Source organism: Eumetopias jubatus, unplaced genomic scaffold (assembly GCF_037043125.1).
Source record: "Eumetopias jubatus isolate StellerSeaLion01/CBP00866 unplaced genomic scaffold, mEumJub1_p1.0 scaffold_9, whole genome shotgun sequence".
NCBI classification, from domain to species: Eukaryota; Metazoa; Chordata; class Mammalia; order Carnivora; family Otariidae; genus Eumetopias; species Eumetopias jubatus.
Window position 1 is genome coordinate 67,582,230 of NW_028274815.1, and position 8,678 is coordinate 67,590,907.

An 8,678-nucleotide genomic window follows, 5' to 3' on the forward strand; every position below is an offset into this window, starting at 1 on the left:
GCCATGTGCTTAGCTAAAAGTGGAAGATGCCATTCCTATGAAAAAGAACATGAATACTGGGGACAAATTTGGTCAAACTCTAGTCCTTCTTAGAAAGGCAGCCCTGAATCCCATTAAATTATTAATTCCATTTCAAAGTCCAGGATCTTTGAGAGAGAGGCAAACCTCTCCATCAGATCTAGATATGACTCCTCTGTTCTGGTGATCAATAAACTAAAAGACAAGTTGTCGGCCAAAACCTACCCAACATAAAATAGTAGAGAAGGAACAGTCTATTTTCAATAAAAATCTGACTCAGAAATGGGGAGAATGGGAAACATTTATCAGTCACTGGACCCTAGAAATTCTAAATTCCCTATAGCAGGAACAGTATGGGATAAGTTCCTTGATTAGCCACATGGATACCTAGGTCTTTGGGAGGAACTCCCTTAGCCATTATCCTCTCTGGTTCTGGCTTTGCTTCTGGAAAGTTTTTTCAGAAACATTCAGAAACATTTCCGTTTTCTTCCTAGGATACCTCGAAGGGCAATGGATAGCAAACCCTTCTTGAAGGCTTTGGAACTTTTGAGCATCACTTAATATTTCTGCTGTTTTGGGGGGCCCAGGAATTGTATTTTGAAGGCCAGTTACAGATTTGTATTTTCCAAAGATGACTAACAATATCTCCCATATCACCAGTTCTTACAATGTGACCTGGCTATTTCCCCATCAAGATGTAGAGTCTATGTCTCCTCTACTTGGAACTTGGACCTTTTTGATTGCCTCAACCATTAGAGTATGGCAAAATGGCACCATGTGACTTCCAAGCCTAGTTCCTAAAAGGTGATAACAGCTTCTACCTGACTCTGTAGGGTGCTGGCTCATTGGAAACTGTGTTTTGAGGAAGTTCACGCCACATGGAGAAGTCATGCATAGTGTTCTGGGTCATAGACTTAGCTGAGGTCATAGCCAGTTGCCAGTATCAATCACCAGACATGTGAATGAGGAGTTGTTAAAATGACTCCAATACCAGTCATTGATTGCAACTGTGTAAGTGTGAACCACCTAATTAAGCACAGTCACCTCCCAGAACTGTGAAGGATGATAATGATGATGATGATGATAGAGGATTGTCCTACTTTCATACCACTAAATTGGGAGTGGTTCGTTATGCAGCAGAAGATAACACAAGGCTTTTGTAGGCGCAGCAGGAAGGTTTTGGCAATACAATTCTCTAAAAACAAAACAAAAACGGGCTTTCACTTCACTTCTGGTCAGTTCCATGTATAAGTAACTGCAGTCAAAATTCCTGAAAAAACAGGTTTTAGGCCAGCGGCCAAAATGAAGTTCAATTCCTTTGTGACTTCTGACCGGAGCAAGAACTGAAAATGGCATTTCAATGCACCTTCCCACATTTGCAGGAAGATCGTGTCTTCCCCTCTTTCCAAAGAGCTGAGACAGAAGTACAACGTTCGATCCATGCCCATCCAAAAGGATGATGAAGTGCAGGTTGTGCGAGGACACTACAGAGGTCAGCAGATTGGCAAAGTAGTCCAGGTTTACAGGAAAAAGTACGTCATCTACACTGAACCAGTGCCGCGAGAGAAGGCAAATGGCACAACCGTCCCTGTGGGCATTCACCCTAGCAAGGTGGTTATCACCATACTAAAACTGGACAAAGACCGCAAAAAGATCCTTGAACATAAAGCCAAATCTTGCCAAGTAGGAAAGGAAAAGGGCAAATATAAGGAAGAAACAATTGAGAAGATGCAGGAGTAAAGTAATCTTATCTGCAACTTGAAATAAAAACTGTTAAAATGAAAAAACAAAACATAGGTTTTAAGATTGTAAAAACATAGTTTTTAAGCCTGTAATCTTTTATTTATTGGTTTCTTAGATCTTCCCATACCCCTTTCTCTCATGTTATTGGTGACTATCTTGTGACTGTCTACATAATGCCTTTGGGGGTGAAGGAAACACCTTTAAACACCATCTTTGCGAGTATGTTCAGTCTTTGTATGGTAGGCATACAAAACTCCATCTCTTGCTGGAGTTTTTACATGTCAGCCCCCGCCCCACCCCCAGCCTCACCCTGCTGCTTCAGAATGAGATAGTGATGCTATAAACTTGTTCAACCTAGAAATGTTCTGAATCTTCAGATTCTAAATAAACCTAGATTTTAGGCGTTAGGCAGCAGGTACCTCCCTTATAGTTGAATTCCCTTCTATTTTTGCTTGCAGACTGGATAGCTCTTGCCACAGTTTAACTATTACTTAGAGATCCTTGCTGAAAGTGAGAAGAAGCCAACAATCACCAACCAGCATTCTGAATCTTTCCTACCATCTTCTCTAGAGCTACAGCCTTGTTGGTCATGTGGTTTGCTTTGCAAGGTAAATCAACTTTAGCTGGATCAAGAATTTTGCCTCAAAGCTGTGCCATCATGTAACAAGGTTCACTAGATTTAGTCTGCAGTAAGTAGATCCTTGTCACTAGATGCCTATCACAGGCACTAAGTCACTACCTAGGGGTTTTCTTTGTTTTGTTTTGTTTGTTTGTTTAAGTTTTATCATTTGCAGCACCCACTTCCAGGTGCATACATTCTGAATCACTTTGGATTAAGTTCTGCTATGGGTATTAGATAAATCAAAGTAACATGACTTACGTAAGGTAGAAGTATATTTTTATCTAACATGGAATAGTTGAGAGGTAGGCAGCCCAGTGTTGGTATGGTAGTTGCCTGGTTATCTGGATTCAGATCTTTTTATCTTATTGCTCCAACAGTTTTAACCTGCTGTCTCATAGTCTAGGATACCTGCTTGAGCTACAGGAATTGTTCTCACTTTGTAGCCAGTCATAGGAGAAAGGGAGCAAGGAAGAGCATGCTTACTTCATTTAAAGGTGTGTATTAGAAGTTGCACACAGAGCTTCCATTTATATTCCATTTTCCAGTAATTAGTCACCTGGCTGCACTTAACTGGGAGAGAAAGTGGAAATGTCTTTATTGTGGGTGGTCATGTGCCCATTGAAGCCCTTATTTCTATTTTCTTTAAAATCATTTAGCTCTGTTTTATATTACATAGTTTTCTCATAAATTTAAGCTTTTAAATGAACTGTGCTATATGAAGGAAACATGACAGGACTTAATCAGAAAGGGGGTATTTAGGGATGATAAAGCTAAGAATATCAAGCCTTGCATGTGTCCTTGGGCTCTGGACTCCTAGGACTTCATTCACCCCTGAAAACTAAATCCCCCATACTGACCCTCATTAACCATTCTCACAGAAAGCACTGGTCCTCCCAGAAGGATTTATTATATGAGTTTTGGGGAAGCAATTAAGAGTTTATAGTGAGATTTAAATTTGATAAGAACCCCAGTGGCTTATTCTGTATTTCAGCTCAATAACCAGACCAAGCCCCCCACCCCCCACCCAGTTTAACAAACTTTGACAAATTTGACACTAGAAAAATAAGCTCTGTTTGCTCAAATGAAAACATTTTGTTTGTCAACACTAAGGTTTATGGGAGGTAATGATTTTTCTCTCCTATCTAACAGGAGGATTAATGAGGTATTCAGGTGATAAAAAGTCACCGAAATCATTCATTCACAATATTAACTGAGAACCTACACAACAGACGCAGCACTGGTTTTTGGACTATGGTGATAAACAAAAGTAGTTACGGTATTGACTGTGGTAGGCTGAGTAATGACCTGCAAAGAGAGCTGTCCTAAGCCATGGAGCCTGTGACTATGTCACCTTGCGAGGCCCATGTGATGCAGTTAAGGAGCCTGAGCTAAGGAGATTATGTTCAACCTGTCTGCGTGGGCTCTAAATGCATTCACAAGTGTCCTTACAAGGGGAAGGCAGAGGGAGTTTGAGAGAAGAGGAAGGAGGCAATGGGATGATGGAAGCAGGTGTAGAAAAGATGATGTGATGCGCAGCCAAGATCCAAAGAGGGAGGACAGCCTCCTGAAGGGGAAGAGGCCATGAGAACTATTCTTTCCAGAACCTCTAGAGGGAGTAGGTCCCTATCAACACCTTGATGGCAGCCCAGCGAAGCTGATGGCTGACTTCTGATCTCCAGACCTGTGGGAAAATAAATTTCTCTCGCCAACCATCATGTTTGTGGTACTTTGTTACAGCCACAAGAAACAAATACACTGCCTCCTACAGAGTTTATAATCTGGTGGGTTAAAAGGCAGTTAGAATGAAGTATGAAATGATATATAATCAGAAACTTGAAAAAGCAATTCAGGGTAATTTGGGTAAGACAGTGGGGAGGGGAAACCAGATAGCTGCAAACACCAGGTTTTAAAAAGTCATTCTGTCTCTTTCAGGTGGAGAATGCTTTAATGGAGGTGTGGGGGTAGTGGGAATGTTGTGGCAAGAAATGAGGCTGAATGAGTGATTAAGCAAGTGCTAGGTGATGAAGGCACAAGTCATGCTAAGGAGTGTGGGCTTCATTCCTATAGTCTGGGGAGCCATTTAAGAGTTTTGAGTACAGGTGTGGCGTAATTAGATCTGCATTTTAGAAAAACTTCTCAGGACCTAAGGTAGGTTAATGACAATTCTTAAGTACTCATCACTCCTTTCAAGGACCCTTTCTTAGACTTCATGGATTTACATATATTTAGACATTTTGTATTATTACTTTGTTTCTTTTCTTAAAAATCAACTTTTAATTGCAAGATTCTTTTGGTTGCAGGGGTGCTTGGGTGGCTCAGTCGGTTGAGCATTTGACTTCCGCTCAGGTCATGATCTCGGGGTCCTGGGATTGAGTCCTGTATCATGCTCTGCACTCAGCTGGGGGTCTGCTTCTCCCTCTGCCCTTCCCCTTGCTAGTGCTCTCTCTCTCTCTCTCTCTCTCTCTCTCTCTCTCAAATAAATAAAATCTTGAAAAAAAAAGATTCTCTTGGTTTCATACATTGATACTTCTACAGCTCTCTTTCCTCTTCCTAAACTCTATCTAGATACATATGTCTACTTAACATTTCCACTTGGATAGTAATGTTTCTCAAATTTAACATTCCAAAACTGATCTCCAGATCAGTTCCATAGATCTGTTCTGCATCTCAATAAATGAAGACTCCTTTTTTCAATTTTTTTCTCTTTAAATCCTTTTTTCAATTTTAAGATCTTACTTTTTTAGAGCAGATATAGGTTTACAATAAAATTAAGAGGGATGTACAGAGATTCCCATATACTCCCTACCCCCTTACATGCATGGCATCTCCTATTACCATCACTTACCAGAATTACACATCTTTTACAAAGAATAAACCTATATTGACATGTCAAAATCATCTAAGTCTGTAAGATTTCATTCTTGGTGCTGTATATTCAATGGTTTTAGACAAATGCATATTAGCATATATCTATCATTATACCACAGATAGTTTTAAGGGCAATTAAAATAATCTGTTCTGCCTTTTCATCTTTTCCTCCCTCTCCTCTGCCCCTTCCCCAGCACCCACTGATCCTTTTACTGTTTTTGTAGTTTTGCCTAGCTAGAACGTCGTATAGTTGGAATTCTACAGTGTCTAGCCTTTCAGATGGGCTTCTTTAACTTAGTGATATACACCGAAGGTTTCTCTGTATCTTTTCATAGCTTGATCATTTCTTTTTAGCACTGAATAATATTCTGTTGTCTTGATGTATCACAGTTTACTTATCCGTTCACCTACTGAAAGACATCTTGGTTGCTTCCAAGTTTTGGCAATTATGAATAGGCTGCTATAAATATCTATGTACAGATTTTTTTGTGTGGAAATAAGCATTTTAAAAAAATTTATTTTTTATTTAAAGATTTTAATTATTAGAGAGAGAGAGAGGGAGGGAGCACGAGCAGGGGGAGGGGCAGAGGGAGAAGCAGACTCACCACTGAGCAGGGAGCCTGATGTGGGGCTCAATCCCGGGACCGTGGGATCATGACCTGAGCCAAACGCCGATGCTTAACCAACTGAGTGAACCACCCAGGCACCCCTGGAAATAAATTTTTTGATGCCTTGGGTAAATACCAAAGAGCACAGTTGCTGGATCATATGATAAAAGTATGTTTAGTTTTGTAAGCAATCACTAAACCGTCTTCCAAAGTAGCTATACCATTTTGAATTTCCAGCCAGTTTAGGAAAGTTCCTATTGTTCTACAACCTCATCAGCATTTGATGGTGTCAGTGTTCTCGATTTTAGCCTTTCTAACAGGTGTGTATTGGTATCTCATTATCTCTCTCTGTTTTTTTAAAGATTTTATTTATTTACTTGACAGAGACACAGCGAGAGAGGGAACACAAGCAGGGGGAGTGGGAGAAGCAGGCCTCCTGCTGAGCAGGGAGCCCAAGTCGGGGCTGGATCCATCATGACCTGAGCCGAAGGCAGATGCCTAACAACTGAGCCACCCAGGCGCCCCTCATTGTCATTTTAATTTGAAAGTCCCTGATGACGTATTATGTTGAATATGTTTTCATATGCTTGTCTGCTATCTCTATGTCTTCTTTGGTGAAGTGTCTGTTAAGGTCTGTGGCCCATTTTTCAATTGGTTTGTTTGTTTCCTTATTGTTGAATGTTAAGAGTTCTTTGTATATTTTAGGTAACAGTCCTTTATCGGATGTGTTTTAAACAAATATTTACTCCCGGTCTGTGGCTTGACTTCTATTTGTTTTAATATTGTCTTTACAGAGCAGAAGTCTTTCATTTCCTTTTCCAGTTTATAGATCATCTCCTTCATGGATCATGTCATTGGTGTTGTATCTAAAAATTCATCGCCATACCCTAGGTCATCTAGATTTTCTCCAATGTTATCTTCTAGGAGTTTTGTACTTCTGAGCTTTACACTTAGGTCTGCAATCCATTTTGAGTTATTTTTGTGCAGCGTTTAAGGTCTGTGTCTAGATTCATGTTTTTGCCTGTGAATGTCCAGTTGTTCTGGCACCATTTGCTGAAGGGAGTGTCTTTGCTCTATCATATTGCCTTTGCTCCTTTGCCAAAGGTCACTTGACTGCATGGATAGGGGTCTATTTCTGGGCTCTCTATACTGCCGTGCTGATCTATTTGTCTATTTTTTAATCAATACCCTACTTTTTGGGTTATTGTAGTTTTATATGGTAAGTCTTGAGTTGGACATCATCTGTCCTCCAACTTTGCTGTTTCAGTAGGTGGCTCTCATTTTAATCATTGAAGTCGGACACCTTGGACTTGCCCTTCACTCCTGTCTTTATTTCATACCCTATATCCAATCTAATAGAAAATTTTGGGTAGGAAACAGATTCAGAATCTGATTACTTCATGCCCTCTACACTGCTCTTTCCATGGTCCAGGCCATCATTACTTCTGAGCTATATTATTGCAGCTGCCTCTGAATTAAATGGTCTCTCTGATGCTACTCTGCCTCCTTATGATTTATTCTCAATGCAAATAAGCAGAATGATCTTGTTAAGACTTAACTCACGTCTCTTCCTCTTTTTACTTCCAGTGGATGCCTATCTCATGTAGCGCAGAAGCCAGTGTCCCCTAAGTCTCCACTGGATCTACTCCCTGCACCGTACATGGAGGTGTAATTTCATCCTTGACTGCTTTTTCTCTTCTCCATTCTGCTTCAGTAACAGTGGCCCCTTGCAGTTACTTGAAAATGCCCTGTATACTTTCACCCCAGAGTCCTACGGTTTCTCTCTCTGTAAGCATCTCCTGGATATTCACAAAGCGGTTTTCCTCAGGCCCTTCAAGTCTTTGCACAAACATCACCTTCTCAGTGAGGCCTATTCTGACCACTGTATTTAAAATTGCAAACTCCCCCAACTTTGCTCCATTCTAGGGCTCTTTATCCTTCTTAATCCTTTTTCTCCATAACACATATTATACTTCAATACTGTATAATTTCTTTATTATTTAAACACAATTTCTTTCTCCATGGAAATTAAATTCTTTGAGGGAAGAAATTTTTTCGGTTTTTGTTCATTATTTTATTCCTAGTGTCTAAAACATGTCCTGGCACATAGTAGGTACTTAAGAAATACCACTTGAATGAGTGAGTGAGTGAATGCTGTGTTGATGAGTTTCATTTGGAGAACTTTCTGTATTTCACGCTCAGATTTGGAAGCTCGTTGGACATTCACACCATGCTACTGAGAACCATGTAGGTCTGCTGCCCTGTTCCATTTTAGCCATGAGAAAGGTGAGACCCTGGAAGGCCAGTGGATAAGCAGTGCACATCAGTTCGTGTAAACATATCCTGAAAGAATAAACTTAGACCTGTACAATTTTGTTTACCCCATATCCTAGAACATCTTACCAGGTTCCCTGTGCGTGAGAAGATATTCATCGTCTCGTCCCTCAGGAAGCTGGGGTGAATGGAAACTCTTCAGGCAGCTGTCCCTGGAGGGAGCAGTCTTGTTTAGGGCTTCTCAGAGGGTGGCCAGGAGCAGAAGCTCTGTCAGCACATCCCCCACATACGCCGAGGGTGGTGAAGGACTTCAGTACTCATTTGGCCTGGGGCGTGCCTACCTTTGCCGGATCTCCCCCAGCAGCCTGCTGCAGAGTGTTCTGCTGCCCATTATGCATGTGAAGTCCACGCATTCTTGGATGATCTCATACTGTAGACGCACAGGCCAAAGGTACAGATAAACATGATGCCAGCTAGGGATGGGGATGGGACTGGGAGCCCGATCAGGGGTTCCTGGTGACAGAAATCCAGGAACTTTCTTGTCA

The 8,678-nt window shown here is 41.0% G+C and overlaps 1 pseudogene; it reads left to right on the top strand.

Moving 5' to 3' along the window:
• The first annotated feature begins 1,320 nt into the window (after positions 1-1,320).
• LOC114209830 (large ribosomal subunit protein uL24 pseudogene) lies at positions 1,321-1,758 on the top strand (annotated as a pseudogene).
• Positions 1,759-8,678: the final 6,920 nt, after the last annotated feature.